At 40.4% G+C, this 17,984-nt stretch overlaps 1 protein-coding gene across 4 annotated transcripts in view; it reads right to left on the minus strand.

The window, feature by feature from the left end:
- SPIDR (scaffold protein involved in DNA repair) overlaps positions 1-17,984 on the minus strand; it is a 192,556-nt gene that overhangs the window by 92,687 nt on the left and 81,885 nt on the right. The gene's annotated exons all lie outside the window — the stretch shown is intronic.

Below are 17,984 nucleotides of genomic sequence, written 5' to 3' on the forward strand. Positions count from 1 at the left end.
TACACAAGATGAAATTCAAACCAAACATTAGATAGGGACTCCTAAATATATGTTCATGAGTTTTATGTGTGCGTTTGCAAAGTATCCCTGGGTAAACACTCCAATAGAAGAACAAACTATAAAAAAAACCTCTGAGTTAAAAAAAATCCAAAGACTGAGGCTTTATTCATCTGTCCTTGGGAGTTAAAAGTCCCATTATTTTCAGTGTGGCATACTTCAGAATACTTCTGAATAGGATTGAATACAACCCTTGTTATTGAGAGCTCTTTTTCTATTTTAGAAACTTTATGCTTTTAGAAACATTGAGTAATAAAGTACTAACACCTCACCACACATTATCTAAAATACAGTACAGGACAATATTTTACAGTATTATACTTTTTTTAAACAACAAGCCAGTTTTTGGAATGTATAAACCACAAACAAGTATATAATACAATTCCATGTAATTTTAATGGAATATCGATAACTGCTTATTTAAAGCCACTGTTAAATAGGTTTAATAGTCAAGGCATCATTGACAGAGCCTTAGAATATGCCTGAGGAAAAACAGCAAAGACCAATAATTTCAGCAAAAGTTTGCTTTCCAAATGCTAAAAATAGATAAAGAAAATATCTCACAAACTGTGAAATGTTGGTCAGCAATCATTTTATGCTAAGCAACATAGCCTCCCCACTACCTTGCTAAAAATAAAACTGTATGTATTGCAATACTTTTCACTTGCTTCAGCCAAGAACTCCAAAACCTCCCTGAAACTAACCTCAGTTGGATCACTTGCTTGTGTACTATGAGTCAGCACTTCTCAACATTTCTGGAAATTCCTCAGTGTAAACTCCTCCCATATAGCAGGAAACTGCAGATTCAACTCAGCATATACCAGGAAATACATACAATTATCCACATTTCACTGGAGTCACATAAGCATTCAATTTAGTTTTTGAAAAGCTACCAACCACAGTTTTCAGCCATTCTCTTCTTGCAGAAATGCAGTGCTACAGTGAAGAAAGAAAAGTAACAGGAATGCCTTCTGTTCATCGCTAAATGCTGCTTAGAACAGTATCAGATTATATAACTGTTAGAATTCTGACAGATATTCTTAAATATAATGTATATAGTTAACGATTAAATATGATACCTCTCTATTCCTAATAAATATATTGACTGGAAGCAGTATCTATGTAACTATTTCATATTCAGAATAACCACATGGATAAATAAGTTAAACATGTGACGTGTAATTAAAGTAAGGTAAAATGGACAAAAACAAGGCACTGTAAGTAAAACCAAGGTAAAACCACTAAAAGTGAAATATCAAAAAAACACAAAACTGTTCTTAAAATTTCAAATAAAAAGAAGTTTTCACCCAGCACTGACAAAGTGTAATATAGTACCTAGGCAAGGTTCTCCGAGGAGCTTATTCTATAAGAGATAACAGCTCTCAAATGATCTTCCTTTTGTAGAATTATGCCTCATCATATTTGAAGAGGATTTCAGAAGAAAATGGTTGATGTTTATGGTGCAATAGATAAATATGAGAAAAGATAATCTACCCCAAGCAATTTATTCTATTTATTATTCAGTTTACATCCTGCATCTATTTTGTACAACCCAAGGCAGTGTACATAATGTTTCGTTATCCTATTTTACCCATAACAGCAATCCTGTTAGGAGGGCTGGGCTAAGAAAAAGTAGTTGACCCAAAATCAGCTAGCCAGGTTTCATGCTTAACAGAGAGCTAGCACCAGAACACCTTAACCACTACACAAACTTGCCCTAAATAAGCACTAAAAGTTAAAATGAATTCTCTCAATAGAATCATGCAGAATGATATGTTCCGTTCTTCCCACTGTGTTTATTAAGAGTTCCACCTGAATATTACCCTGCTTCCCCCAAAATAAGACATCCCCTGATAATAAGCCCAATCGGGCTTTTGAGCACATGGCAATAAGGCCAAGCACTTATTTCAGGGTTCAAAAAAATATAAGACAGGGTCTTATTTTTTGGGGAAACATGGTACTGAGAAACAGATCAAATCAAGAGGTCAATTGCCATATAGTGATCAATTATTTTGGTAAAGAAGAGAAGTTCTGACTCCTCTCTTGTAGAGAAGCTTGTCACCGGAGTGCTGTCTACTAACTGTAGAAAAGTGGAACAAGGATGAAAAGCTTCAGAACAACAGAAAGGAACCTAAAGAAGTAGTAGCATTAGAAGGCAACATCAGTACCAAAAGAGAGACTGCAATGAAGTGGGAAGCAGAGATGATATTGTAGCACATTGTAGTCTTCTGTAAGGTAAAAAAGAGGGACAGAGAAAAATAGACAGCCCTTCCTCCACATTAAGAGCCTGCTGGAGCAAGTGACAGCAACTGCAAGGCAGCTAGACAGCAGGCCTCTGACAGTCTCAAAGATTGATGCTGGAACAGGTGAAGACGCCAGGTACTAGTAGCAGAAGACAGCTGCAACTGAATGGCAACTTAGCAGAACATCTTCTACTAAGACTTTCTCAGAAAATCTAGAAATACACAAAAGAAGTATCAATGATGGCTGGAGAGAAAAACAGGAAAAAGAAATGTCAAAGTCAGGAGATGACAGAATTCCAGTAGCAGCTTTGATGGAGACAACTAAAATAAGCCAAGAAGACCAAGGAGAAGCAATTATAGCAGACTGCCTACCATTGGCCAGCTGGCAATAGATCCTTGGTTTATCTAAGCTGATAAGGCTATTTAAATAACCAAGACCACCTGTGTCCAATAAAAACAATAATACTTAGTCAAAGCATCTATCCAGTTTATAAAACTGTTATTTTGAGGGGAGTATAACTGTAACCCTAATCCAAAGATACAATCTTCCTACACATAGTTTCCTATGTCTGGATTGTTTCTCTGTTTATTGGCTATTATTTCACAACACCGAACAGTGTAGTACTATTAACACAGGTAATCTGCACAATGCTCTGGAGAATTTTCCGTAGGATGTTCCCAAGTCATGGAACTAACACAGCATTTGGACAATCTCAAATAGCAAAAGGCATAGAAAACAGTATTATTCTACAATATAGTATGATGAAATCAAAAAGCAGCAACAATGCCTATATGATGCTCAATGCTTTCTGGTCATTTTGAATAAAAATGGTCTCTTTACCATTTTTCATAATGTAAATATAAATCAATGTATAATACAAAACTAAACCTTAACTGCCATAAATGAACAGATATTCAAATATTGCTTCCAAAATTCAAACTCTCTTCAGAATTTCAACATTCAGTTTATGCTAACAACATTTTCAGTCCAAGTTCTTAAATAGAATACTTTCTGTATTACTGTTAAACATGGATTGTAACTATGCTTAATGCATTTTAAGTAACAATACTGGTGTCATTTAAAAGACCCTTAGCTTGAGATCCTTATTTATTACACATAGCAACATGTTCACATAATGGGAAAGAAGATAGTAGTATCTGTAATTTGGAAGAAAACAGAGCTGATCCCATCAAGGTACCTCTTCAGATGAAATAAAGAGAAAACAAACAATGGAATACATAATCCCCATCCAAGCAGAATGTGTAGAATCACTTTCTCTTGCATTCTATATGCCATATAGACAAATTCATAGCCTTCACCTGCCTAATAAACTTTACAGCAACTCTATGAGAAATGGCAAATCTCTTAAAAAGAGTTCTCTGTAGTGAACATTCAATATTTGTTCTATAATAAGCAGCACTGTTGACAGTTAATATAGTCTTAACTATACATGCTGTTTCACTGGATAGACTACAGACAGTATTTATTATTCTATTTATTTCTCACCTTTCTGTTCTGCAACTTCGCAAATAAATGGAGATACAATACTATGAGTACCTACTATTTCAGCTGCACAAGCATGTGTATAACTTTTTAGGGCACCATAAATATATTATTTAACAGAAATAAATATTATATTTGGGTATATGTGCTTTTATAGGGAAACAGAATCACTTATTCTGGTTGTTTAATATTATATTCAACTTCTGCACTAGTTGTGCTCTAAAAAGAAAAGCTTTGTTACAAACCTGTTTTTCTGAACATTTTTTTATTCTCCCTACAGATCAATGAGATTAAAAAGTGGCAGACAGCCAAATACTCCAAACATTATAGTCGTTAATAGATGCATTTAACATGTATGCAGCTTTTAAATGCAAGGCATCTGGTTCTAATTTCAATTCTGGCTTACAATAAAAGTGACTCCTCCACAATACTAGTATTATAAACTGTTCTCGGCCTCCCCCTCTTCCAATATTTTCCTCCTTTGTGGAAGAGGTTGTTCCTTCCTTCTTGCTGGAAGCCACCTGACCACTGCCAGGAAGAAGAATGCAAAACATTCCCAGGAGCAGTTCCTGACGTCAGCAGAGTTTTTCCCCTCCCAATGTTCAGAACTGTCTGGAAATTCCAGTCTCCAGAAGAACTAATTGAATGCGATAGCAGCTGTAGCCTGTACTGAATCATATTAATCTGCTTCATGCAAGCTGTCCCAAACAACCATAAACCTGATGATTTTTTTTCATGGAAATAACATACACCATAAGTACAACTATTATTTTTGCAAGTATTATTGTGTTTAATTTTATAATTAACTTGAGCAACTGCTCTAGCAAAATTAAATATATACCTATACATTTCATTTATATTCCTTCTTTATAAGAGGAGGAAGATAAAGGCAAGGAAGAAAAATATTTATAATTAAGACAGCCAGACTTCCTCAAGCAGCTTTATGTAATCCATAGTTCTACATACCTCAAACTTCAGGATATAAATTTCTCCTTCCTTCCACAAAAAAAAGTTATTTAGTAACTATGTATATTCTGTTGTGATTTTTTCCAGACTATAACTACCAGTTCTGAGTACAGAAATACGTATGACCAAAGGATAGCAGCACATAGTTACAATTTAGCGATCATCAGTATGATCCAAATCACAAGTACCATTAATATGTTCCCAGAAAGTATCTTAAATTAAAATTGTTGGTCTTGGAATTGATCCTATATCAAGGCTTAATAGGATGCCTTACTTTCATTTGTAAATGTTGACTGTGAAACAAAGATAAGATAGAATGTGAGTATTAAAGTATGTCCACAAGTAATCCTATGTCTCCTAAGAAGGAATTTATTACAGGCAGTATTTAGCCTACACACATTTGTTCTACGACTTTTCAAAGTTAAGGCACTGCTGGAAAAATGGACAAACAAAAAGCCCCAAAATTCCAGCTATCACAGTACCCCAATAGACATGTGGTCACAGTCCGGATGCTTGAGTGGCGGGCTGGTGATTACTTCCTCCAAAGTAAAGGGGAAGCTTGCAGGGAAGAAGTCATTTCTGTAAATTGCTCCTGCCTCTGATTGGATGGGGGGTTTTTATGTTCTGATTGGCTGGGGGTGTGTCCTGTTTGGGAGGGGGCCTGGCCGCGCCCAGACCAATCAGAGCATAAAAAATCAGAGCACAAAAAAACCCCATCCAATCAGAGCATAGCCAAGCTCCCACCCAATCAGTTCAAACCCCCACTAGCAGTTAAAAAGGAAGAAACAGCTGCAATCACACATTGCTCCCAGAAGCACGAAGCTGAAGCCTGAAGATGACGAATGAGACTTTGTCGAAACGTCGCCAAGACACTTCCAATTTTACACGGGAGAAAACCCGAATAACCAAAGACCTACATACAAACACCCGCGAAAACCTCAGAAAACAAACATATATACATATATACATACATACATACAAACATACATACATATATCAACGAGGGTCTTGAGCCGAGGGAGATCACTGTACCACAGATAACCGGATGTGAGTCCCTCCTTGTGAAGTGGGGCCGTGGGGTTCAGGTGGGTTTACTGATCACGTACCTAGCTCCTTGCTACGTGACAGAAACCCTGCCTGAGCTGTTGGAGATGGTCACCGGGATGGCAGTGGAGATCCCCAGGCTTATGGTCATGGGGGATTTCAATTTGCCGTCGGTGGGGATAGCATCCACATCAGCTCGGGAGTTCATGGCTTCCATGACGGCCTTGAACCTGACCCAGTTAGTGAACGACCCCACTCACATCGGGGGGAACACTCTGGATTTGATTTTTGTCTCTGGACAGTGGTTGAATGATCTGGAATTAGGGGAGTTAGTTATCAAACCCTTGTCATGGTCAGATCATTCGCTCCTTCAACTAGACTTTCGAACCGCTGACCCCCACCGCAAGGAGACGGAACCGACTCGCTGGTTCCGTCCCAGGCGCCTGATGGACCCTGAAGGGTTCCAGACGGAGCTTGGGCTATTCCCTGAGGATTTAGCCCACGACTCGGCTGAAGCTCTGGTCGCCGCCTGGGATCGGGCGGCGGCTGGCGCTCTAGACCGAGTCGTGCCTTTGCGGCCTCTGACCCGGTGCCGATCTCGTTTAGCCCCTTGGTACTCCGAGGGGCTGAGGGAAATGAAGCGCCGGAAAAGACGCCTAGAGAGTATCTGGAGGGTCAGCCGCTCCGAATCTGACCGGACACTAGTTAGGTCTCAAATTCAGACCTATCTAGTGGCGATGAGGCTGGCAAAACGGGAGTATTTTTCCAACCTCATTGCATCAGCAGATAACCGCCCAGCCGCCCTGTTTAGGGTGACCCGCTCGCTCCTCCATCAGGGAGCGGTAGAGGAACCCTTAAAGGGTCGAGCTGAGGAATTTGGACAATATCTGTTTGATAAAATCGCTCAAATTCGGGAGGGGTTGGACACAGACTGGGTGGATCCAGACGGGGTGGAGGAGACAGGTCTTGATGTTATTATCTGGGATGAGTTTGATCCTGTGACTCCTGAGGACATGGACAGGTTAATGGGGAGATTGAATGCGACCACATGTTTATTGGACCCGTGTCCCTCCTGGTTGGTTTTGGCCACCCGAGGTGACACGAGGCTGGCTCCAGAAAATTGTGAACGCTTCTTTGATGGAGGGTGTTTTCCTGCCGCCTTGAAAGAGGCGGTGGTGAGGCCCCTCCTCAAGAAGCCTTCCTTGACCCAGCTAGTTTAGCAAATTATCGTCGGTCTCCAACCTTCGCTTTGTGGCGAAGGTTGTCGAGAGTGTGGTTGCACGACAGTTGCCCCAGTACCTGGATGAAACTGTCTATCTTGATCCATTCCAGTCCGGTTTCCGGCCTGGTCACAGCACGGAAACAGCCTTGGTCGCGTTGGTTGATGATCTCTTGAGGGCTCGGGACAGAGGTTGTTCCTCTGTCTTGGTCCTATTAGATCTCTCAGCGGCTTTTGATACCATCGATCATGGTATCCTGCTGCGCCGACTCGAGGGACTTGGAGTGAGGGGCACTGTTCATCGGTGGTTCTCCTCCTACCTCTCCGTCCAGTCGCAGACGGGGTTGGCGGGGACAGAGACCGCCCCCAAGGCGGCCTCTTTTGTGGGGTGCCGCAAGGGCGGGTTCTCTCGCCCCTTCTGTTCAACATCTATATGAAGCCGCTGGGTGAGATCATCCGTGGTTTTGGGGTGAGTTGTCATCTATACGCTGATGATACCCAGCTCTATATTTTCACCCCTAACCACCCCAACGAGGCTGTTGAAATGATGTCCCAGTGCCTGGAGGCCGTACGGGTTTGGATGGGGAGGAACAGACTCAGACTAAATCCCACCAAGACCGAGTGGCTGTGGATGCCGGCGGCCCGGTACAGTCAACTAATTCCATCACTGACCATTGGGGCGAACTATTGGCCCCACGGAAAGGGCTCGTAATCTGGGCGTCCTCCTGGATGCACGGCTGTCTTTAGAAGATCATATGATAGCCGTCACCAGGGAGCTTTTCATCAGGTTCGCCTGATACGCCAGTTACGCCTTTCTGGATCGGGCTGCCTTATGCACGGTTGCTCATGCCCTTGTTACATCCCGCCTGGACTACTGTAATGCTCTCTACATGGGGCTCCCTTGAAGGGTACCGGAGACTCCAACTGGTCCAGAATGCGGCTGCGGGTGATAGAGGAGCACCTTTGGCTCCCATGTGACACCCTCCTGCGTAAACTGCACTGGCTCCCAGTGGTCTTCCGGGTTCACTTCAAGGTACTTGTTATCACCTTTAAAACGCTCCATGGCCTAGGACCGGGATATTTACGGGACCGCCTACTGCCACCATTAGCCTCTCACCGACCAGTGCGCTCTCACAGAGAGGGCCTCCTCCGGATACCGTCAGCTAAACAATGTCGGCTGGCGACCTCTAGGGGGAGGGCCTTCTCTGTGGGGGCCCCTACCCTCTGGAACGAGCTTCCTCTGGGGCTTCGTCAACTCCCCGATCTCAAGTCCTTCCGCCGTGAGCTGAAGACGCTGCTGTTTCGAAGAGCAGGACTAGCTTGAACGTAGTTTTAAACTTGGGATTTTAAAAAAAAGGGTTTAAATGAGGTTTTAAATTTGTATTTAAAAGTTAGAGCATCAATTGAATTTAACTGTCTATTCTTTTAGCTTTTTTATGTATTATTTGTTTTTCTGTTGTTTTTGACTGTGAACCGCCCTGAGTCCTTCGGGAGATTTGCCCTATTTTAAAACCTTTCTTGCCATAGTTATTAAGTGAATCACTGCAGCTGATAAGTTACTAACATATTTGTTAAGTGAATCTGGCTTCCCCATTGACTTTGTTTTCAGAAGGTCAAAAAATGTGACCAAAAGATAGTCATACTACATGGTTGTAAATATGAATCAGATGCCAAGCATCCAAATTTTGATCACATGACCATGGGGTTGCTGTAACAGTTTTAAGTATGAAAAACAGTCATAAGTCCTTTTTGTTGGTACCTTGTAACTTCAAATGGTCACTAAACAAATGGTTGCAAGACAAGGGCTACTTGTACTATCTTTTCCTGTGAATAACCAATAGTCTTCAATAACCAAAAGGAGTTCCCCTATACCCATGATGGCGAACCTATGGTACACATGCCACAGATGGCACGCATAGCCATATCAGTGGACACGCGAGCTCAGCTCCGGTGTGCATATATGCGCTGGCCAGCTGATTTTCGGGTTTTCTGGGCCCACCAGAAGTAGGGAAACACGCTGTTTCCTGCCTCCGGATGGCCTCAGGGTGTGGTGGGGAAGGCCTGTTTTTCTCTCTCACCTGGCTCCAGAGCCTCTCTAGGAGTCTGGGGAGGGTGAAAACAGTCTTTCCCACACTCCCGGAGGTCCTCCAGAGGCCAAAAGCAGCCCGTTTGCCAATTTCTGGTCCCACCGGAAGTTGGCAAACAGGCCATTTCTGGAATCCAGAGGACCTCCACGGGAGGTAGGGAAGGCCCTTTTTGCCCTCCACAGACTCCTGGAAAGGCTCTGGAGCCAGGTAAGAGAGAAAAATGGGCCTACCGGGCCATCGTGTGCCAGGAGCAGGGGGGGTCGCGTGCACATACGTGGGAGTAGAGTACATAGAATTATGAGTGTGGGCACGCATGCACATGTGCGTGACCCCCTGCCCCCCCAGCACGCAATGGGAAAAAGGTTAGCCATCACTGCCCTATACCAATTGCTGATATTCCTTAGACATTATTCCTTACTCTGATTTAGAATAATCTTTAAACTATTTATTTATTTATTGTATAAGTAGAGTTTTTACATAATAAAACATTCATTCTTATAATAAGCTGCACATGTAAGGGTTATTGTGCATTTCAGTTATTTTGAATTCCAAAGAAACAAACACCATTAACCTTTCATTTTTTTGTTTCCCAGAAAAAAATAATTAATGACAGATTTAACTTTTTTAAAAAAATCTGTTTATTCCATGCCATGCTTTTTTTCTTAATATGTATGGGTGAATTGGGATTACAAAAAGAACACAAGTAGATTTCATCTTTCATTTTAGGTTATTTTAAAAACATTTATTGTTTTATTATTCCTTCAATTCTGTTTTTAACAATAGTTTCAGTTATTGAGGGGGGAAAACAATTTTTACTAGCCAAAGGAGCCAGCTTGCAGGAAGGAAGAATTGGAAAGGAATGCATAGTTAGGCTAAACTATTTATCACAGTAAAACTTTCCATGAGTATCTTAAAGGAAAGAAAGTTGTTCAATTATGCTTCAAAATCCCATGACCTTCCTAAGCCCCATTTCCAGAGATTTGTGGTCATGCAGTCATATCCAACATTCCCTGGTCCAAATTCGGTAAGAAATTTTATTCCTTTTAAATCACTAATGGAAGCTTCTGGAATGCAAGTGCAAATTCACAAATTCCTTGAAATAAATATATATAAATTAAGAAAGCATAATTTATCAACATGGATCATCACAATTTTAACTTCAGAAACAGAAAGACATATTTCAGAGACTAACAGAAAAAGCTTAGAAAGTCCAAAATGGAACAAAAAAGGGCATAGAAATAAATTCCACATAAAACATGGTATTTTTGTGGTATCTTGTATTTCTTACATACTGCCATACCTTAAATATTTAGATATTGAAAGAAATACTAGTCTTAAGAGCAATCACAACTTTAAACCTAACCTATATATACTATACAGGTTCAAGTCAAACTCAACTCTTAGTTCATCAGCATGCAGTTCATGACTGCAGCAGCTTGCCAGGAAGTCTTCCAAAGTATTTTACTGACTTCCCACTCTAGTCTACAGTCTTCTTATTTCTTTATATTCTCCCATCCACATACTAGCCACTATGGTATGGACCCATCCTTTTTAATTTCTTAGCCCAGTCAAGTGCTGTCACGATTTCAATCCTTTCAAATACCTAAATATCAGAGCATCTGCTTCTTTTTCACTTACTAAACTGAAATTTCATCCTCACTTCCAACTTTCTGTGGCATGAAGACTTCTTACTAATCATTTTCATGGAACATTTCTTAAAGATATCACCGATATCTCATCTCTAGCCTGCTGCAATGGCAATCTGAAATCACCTTCTGCTTTTCTCCATTAAGCTGATGTTTTCCCTCTTCTTTCAACATAGTTTCACCATACAAATAACCAGTGACATCTTGGTGATAAACCTGGCAAAAATACAATCATGCCAACTTCAATTGATCACTTAATTCTGCAGGCACCCTCTTCCCCACCAATGTTAGGCTCTCTAGGCATTTTGAGTTAGGCTAAGAGAAAGTCCAGACACCTCATTTTAGTGCATAGTAGAACTGCTACCTGGGGTTTTGCTTTGAGTTATTTTACCATACAAAAATCATATCTCTATGACAATGATGGCCAAAGAGAAAGATAAGTTGGTAGAGCATGTAAAAGAAGCAGGGTTAAGCAAGAATTAGTTGTTAATCTAAATACCAACCTCAGTCCAACTGACTGATCAGTTTTTTGTGTTTTCTGTTGATACAAGCCTTTCTCTCTCCTAGTAGAGCAATAGTTTGTGGGGGAGGGGAGCAATGTTCTGGTGAAGCACAGGATGAGCACAAGATGAAGCTAATAGGAATGGCCAGAGTCCCCAAAACATCTATCAGACAAAATGAATTTTTTTACACAACACATGAAGTTTGGAATGTGCTACTATGAGATGTGATGCTAACTACCAGCTTGGCTACCAGCAGGTCTAGACCAATTCATGGAAGACACAGACATCAATAACTATTATTTGATGGCAGAATGGCTGCCTCTGAAATCCATTTACTGGGAAACAAGTAGGCATCCTTGTGCAAATATGCTGGTTACAATTCCTAATACAACTTCAGATAAAAAAGTCTTGACTCAGCCCATATGGGTGATATGGCCCAACGTCTGTACCCCATCCCCCACACCTGCAAAAATGCACAGCTGCCAGTCTCTAAAAAAATTGACTACACTGTGCCATGCAGATTTCCCAACAGAATTGCATCTCTACCTTCATCGCAACTCTTAATTTATCCTCCAAACATTTCTTTTCCTTGTGCATTCAATAACTACTGAAGACAGATAACTATAGTACCTATTACCTGGTTATGATTTTTCTTCCCATATGTTGTTTAATATAAAGTTAACATTTCATATGAATAAATATTTAAACCTAAATTTTATGGGCAAGTAGCTACTAAGCAGATAAATATTTTATCAATGTAAACTTTTCAGCATTGATTAAAAATAATTTGGAGATACTTCTATATTAGAAACTAAACTAATATTAGATTAACTCTACCAAAGAATGTTAACAAATAAATAAATTCAACCATTTTATTGAAATAAGCAACCATTTTATTTGCAGATTTCTTTAATCTAATTTGTTTGGTAAGTGGACATTTTTAAACCTAAAATAAAAGCAGATGTGTACTTCTAAGACTAGAGTATAATAGGATTCTGATGTAAAATTTGTTGCTGTAATTTATTGTCTTTTCAAACAAATTGCAAACCTTTTTATTATTATATGTTCTAGTGCTAATATCCCTTGCCTACTCAAAAGCTAAAGACATAAATTGTTGGAATCAGTTTAGCAAAATCTGCTACCTTCAATGTTTATTTTGTTTCAATTTATTTGATAAATTTGTTTTATTTCTAGGCTTACAGGGACTACTTCTATCCAGATATTACACATTCTTCAGATTTCTTTATTCCTATGAACATGCAATTGTTTTTGCATGTGCATAGGAATAATTGTTTTTTAATTATTATAGAAAGATGAGAAGTAAAATAAACACAGTGATCAAGTTGGGACAGTGTTTTTGCATTTGTGCACAAGCATTTCCACTGACTGTTAATGGAAACTGACTGATCTAGTATTTTGATGGTAGCAAAGGCAACAATAAAATCATTCCATCATCATATCATTCCACTTGCATAACAGCTACTAAAAAGGTTAGAATTATTCAAATACCTTCATGCAAATATTTTAATATAGATACACACTGGGACAGTAAACTGATTGAAGATCAATTTGATTGAATTGTATATAAATTATTATTTTCCATAAATATATCAAGCAAACAGTATTTTACTGTGGTTTTAGTTAATAAACTTTGAATTTCCTATAGTCAGGGGTCCTCAACCTTTTGGACCTCAGGGACCACCAAGTCCATAATTTTAAATCCCACGGACTACTAATACTGAGTCCTTCGGGAGAAGGGCGGTATAAAAATCTAAATAATAAATAAATAAATAATAAATAAATAAATAAATAAATACAAGCCCAGCATGCCGCTTGCAGAAGTGCCTGGACGGGATGGGGTCCTTCAGGCACTGTCCCTTCTCTCTCTTTCTCCCCCCTCCCCTCTCTCTCCCACTCTTTCTCTCTCATTCTCTCATTCTCTCTCCCCCTCTCTCTTTGACTCTCTCCCACTCATTCTCTCATCTCTCTTCCCCCTTTCTTTCTTTCTCTCTTCCCCCGCTCTCTTTCTCTCTCTCTCTCTTTCTCCCCTTTGTCTCCCTCTCTCTCCCCTCTTTCTCTCATTCTCTCATTCTCTCTCCCTCTCTCTTTGACTCTCTCCCACTCATTCTCTCATCTCTCTTCCCCCTTTCTTTCTTTCTTTCTCTCTCCCCCTGCTCTCTTTCTCTCTCTCTCTCTCTCTCCCCTTTGTCTCCCTCTCTCCCACTCTTTCTCTCTCATTCTCTCCCCTCTCTCTCTCTCTCCCACTAATTCTCTCATCTCTCTCTCTCTCTTTCTCTCTCTCTCTCTCCTCTCTTTCTCCCTCCTCTCCCCTCTCTCTCTCTCTCATTCTCTCTCCCCTTCTTTCTCTTTTTCTCTCTCCCTCTCTCTTTCTCTCTCTCTTTCTCCCCCCTCTCTCTTCTGTCTCTCTCCCACTCATTCTCTCTCTCATCTCTTTCTCTCTCTCTCACCCCACTCTCTTTCTCTCCCCCCTTTCTCTCTCATTCTCTCCCTCTCTATCTCTGATTCTGATTCTCCGCGCATCCTTTTCAGAGCCAGGCAGCTTCGAGCAAGAGCTGCGAAGAGAGTGGCCCCCCGGGCGACATCCCCGGGGAGGCAGGCAAGCCAGGCGGCGGAGCACTCTTTGAGTTTTCCCTCTGACTGAGTAAGCAGCCCAGAGACTTCGGGAGGGGGAGGAGGAGGCGGGCAGAAGCGGGAGGGGGTCAGAGTGCTCTGGAGAAACAAGGCGCGCCGGGAAGGACTGCTGCCTCACGAAATTGAGGTGTGGGGGGAGTCGATACTTAATGCAAGACATTCCCCTTCGGTCCCACCCCCGCACTTCTTCCAAGAAGGCTCTCATTCTCTCTCATTCTCTTTCTCTCTGTCATCTCATGGGCCAGCCAGTGTCTTGGGGATAAGAGGAAGTTAAGCGTCTCCCTGAGAGACCAAGGTGCAGGAGCACCAACAAGGGCCAGAAGAAACAGCTGCGAGATCCAGCTCCCGCTCTGGAATATGGAACAAATTTCCATTACCCCCCTTCCCTTGCCAGGCGAGGAGTGACTGGGAAGGGAGGGCGAGGGGCAGGGACAGCCACTGGTGGGTTCAGCCGACAGGAAGCTACAGCAGAGGGAAGTAACAGCCTGGGGTTTCCGCCACCCGTTGCTTCGGCCTGCCTGCACTGCCATTCCCCCTTGCACCATTATCTCATTCCAGCCAGCGAGGGCTGTGCTGCAAAGTTACAAATTGCCCGAACTTCCCTCAACAGCGGAGATTTACAGCCCCACCATGAGCTGCCTGGCCAGTCCCATCTTCTAGAGCTCTAGTCACAGGACTGGCCATTGCTTATCCAGGAGCAGCTCCTCCACCCGGGGACCACCATTTTTTCATGGACCACCAGTGGTTCGCGGACCACTGGTTGGTGACCACTGCTATAGGTATATATTATCCCAAATATAAAAGGCCAAATATAAGTCAAATTCCATTGTGATCTTTCCTGTGTCTTACATGAGATGTACAAAGGTCAGGCCCCATAAGTCAACCAAAAAATATTTTATCAATTATTTTCTTTAAGAAAAAATGTTACTGTATTTAAAAATGTTAAAAGGTCTTGTGTCAATTGGGTAAGGAGAGTTTACAGATAATCCTTGACTTACAACTGGTCATTTAAGAACTGTTCATAGTTACAACGATGTATGATTTATGGCCTGCAGAATATTTTCAATCTGTCTAAAATGTCACACCACTCCCCCTGCAGTCAAATTACTGCATTTTGGGTGCTCAGCAACCTCTCTGTATTTATAACTGGTTGTCAAGCACTCCAAAATTTTGTAATTCTTAGAAAGGAGCCCCCTTAAGGATAGCAAGAATAGCCCCCACTTGCAAACTGGCAGAATGCAGCCCTTGTAGAAAGGCCATGCCTCACGTTGCCTGAATGCATCTATCAGAAACTACAGAAAAACAGAAAGGTAAGTTGTGAGCTGCTAGGTCCTGGAGCTGGCCAAGGGCTCCCACATATAACTGGGTGGGGAGCAGGCTAAAAGCCTCTAGGGCCATGGAGGGTTCAGGTGCATTGGTCCACTCTAGAGTTAGTTGAGGGCACCTGGGCATAGCTAGATGGTAAGCAAGCCAAAGCCATCCAGGGCTGCAGGAGCCTTGTGCATGTCAGAAGGCTCTGGAGCCTGTCAATGCCTCCTAGCCCGAAGCACATTTCTGCATGCTGCTGTGCCGTGAGCCTCCCAGGACCTCCCCTAACTCAAGGCACCTCCACACTCTGCTTAATGACCTGAGCAATTGTTTAACAACCACAATTAGGTAAGCAGTGTTTATGGTCATTAAGCAAGGCAATCACATGACATCTCACTTAATGACCAATCTGCTCAACAACTGAGATTCTGGGTCTAATTGTGGTTGTACATTAAGGAATACTTATAGAAGAAAATGAACTGTTAATTTATTTTGATAATAAATTGTCTAATTTATTGTCCTTTTTGTACACTAAGCATAAGGGCAATAAAATCTCCATTCCTATGGTGGAATCACAGGCTGAATGGGAGATGGGAATCAAAAGGAGTGCCAGGATGGAATCATTCTGGAGAAGGAAGCATCACAGACCAGACTGGAAAACATTATCTGTTGGTTCCCAGTGATAAAGTAACTGGTTTGGCCTATTCATAGAATTCTGGTTCCTTGCATCTGACTGTTTCCCCAATAATCTTCTTACCTAATACAAGAATCTTAAATCTGTCTTATTTATTAAAATTTATATAGTGATCTATCTATAGCAAGCTCTTTAACTTGTCAGCAATTTAACTTCATATTTACAGGTCACAAATATATGATGTTGTTTTTTTTACTGCTGTATACAATTTCATTAAAATCTATTATTTAAATTTAGGAGAATATTCCATTTAACATAAATTTTGAGCTGAATTAAAACACATCAGCATATTATTAGTAAGAAATACAATCAGTTAATTCCTTATTTCCTCCCCAAAATTACTGATAATTTAAAACAAATGCCCCGAACTAGTTTCTAAAGGATTCTTCTAGTTTGTTCCAAAATATATTGCCTTTAATAAAAATGTCATGTTATTTTCTCTGTAGTCCAAAGCATCAGAAGGCAAGACAAGAAACAATGGATGGAAACTAATCAAGGAGAAAAGCAACTTGGAATTAAGGAGAAACTTCCTAACAGTTAGGACAAGTAACAGTGGAACAGCTTGCCTTCAAAAGTTGCATGTGCCTCATCATAGGAGGTTTCTAAGGAAAGACTTTGCTGGCTGAGGAACTCTGGGAGTTGAAGTCCACGAGTCTTAAAAGAGCCAAGTTTGCAGACCCCTGGCATTGGGTCTCCTGCTTGATCAGGGGGTTGGACTAGTCACTAGAAGACCTCCAAGGTCTCTTCCAGCTCTATTGTGATTGATTGATTGATTGATTGATTGATTGAATCCATACGGAAACGGGTATGAAGCACAAATCATATACTATGTATAAAGTCACATGAACATTTAAACCAATATTATGGTAAAAAAAGCTTTAAAAAGTTAGGAAATGGCTTTGTTTTTGAGTAGCATCCATACAAAAAAATTCTAAATCTCCACTTTTCTAAACATTTTATTATCAGCTATGTACTATAATAAACATGAAAGAATTTGATAAAAGACTAATTTGCTTATTGCTCCCAATTCAAGCAGAGGAAAAACAACTGCTTTAAAATAAGACCTTTGGATGTCAAATCTTATTTTGAATGATGATAATAGGCAGAAGCTAAGCAAGCTGTTCCATTTTTCCCCCATATAAAATAGTTTATTATCTCCAGTTCTTTGAAGGGGTAATCATCTACAGATTGTCCAATTACATCTTTTTTCCAGCAGTGCTTCTGCCGTAACTGACTTTGAATTTTGTTGAATTTTATTGTAGGGTGGCTCAGTGTCTTTCCCTTATCAGAGCTTCTTACTTTTTCTGTTTCTACAAAATCTTCAAAGCAGGAATGTAAAAAGGACTAACTTTCTTTTCGATAGCAGGGATTTTGATGTTTATTTTTTTATCTGTACTGTCTGCTTAAATATCTATAACTTTTCAAAATGCATAGATGATATCAAAGGGCTCTATAAAAACAATGGTAACAAAATTTCTTTGATTTCTTTTGTTTAGAACTTCCTCTTCCCTTTTATTGGGGAAAACAAGGTACTGTTCATCTCATACCAGAGTAAAATAATAATAAATGTCTTTAGAATATAGCATTAATTCTGCATGATTATCAGCAAAAACACTATAATAGTGAAGCTCTTTTTCGCTAGAATCTCTTCTATGCATTTAATCAAATGCAAATTAAACATGTTAACGGTTGACTCATTCCTGTATCTTAGCATTTAGCAAAATGCAGGAATGTATGAAATAGAAAACAAAGGCAACTACATTATTACTAGAATAAAAAATAAATAAAACCTAACTTACATTTGGGTCTCCTCTAAAGGAGCATTTAAGTATTTTTATTTATTTTATATCCCACATTCATTTTATTTTTTTTACAAATCACGTGGCAAACATATCCAATACATATTCCTTCTCCTATTTTTCTCACAACAACCCTGTGAGGTGAGTTGGGTAGAAAGAGAATGACTGACCCAAGGTCACTCACTTGGCTTTCATGACCAAGGCAGAAACTTGAACTCACAGTCTCTTGCTTTCTACTCTGGTGCCTTAATCACTAGACCAA

Source organism: Ahaetulla prasina, chromosome 3 (assembly GCF_028640845.1).
Source record: "Ahaetulla prasina isolate Xishuangbanna chromosome 3, ASM2864084v1, whole genome shotgun sequence".
In the NCBI taxonomy this organism is placed as follows: domain Eukaryota; kingdom Metazoa; phylum Chordata; class Lepidosauria; order Squamata; family Colubridae; genus Ahaetulla; species Ahaetulla prasina.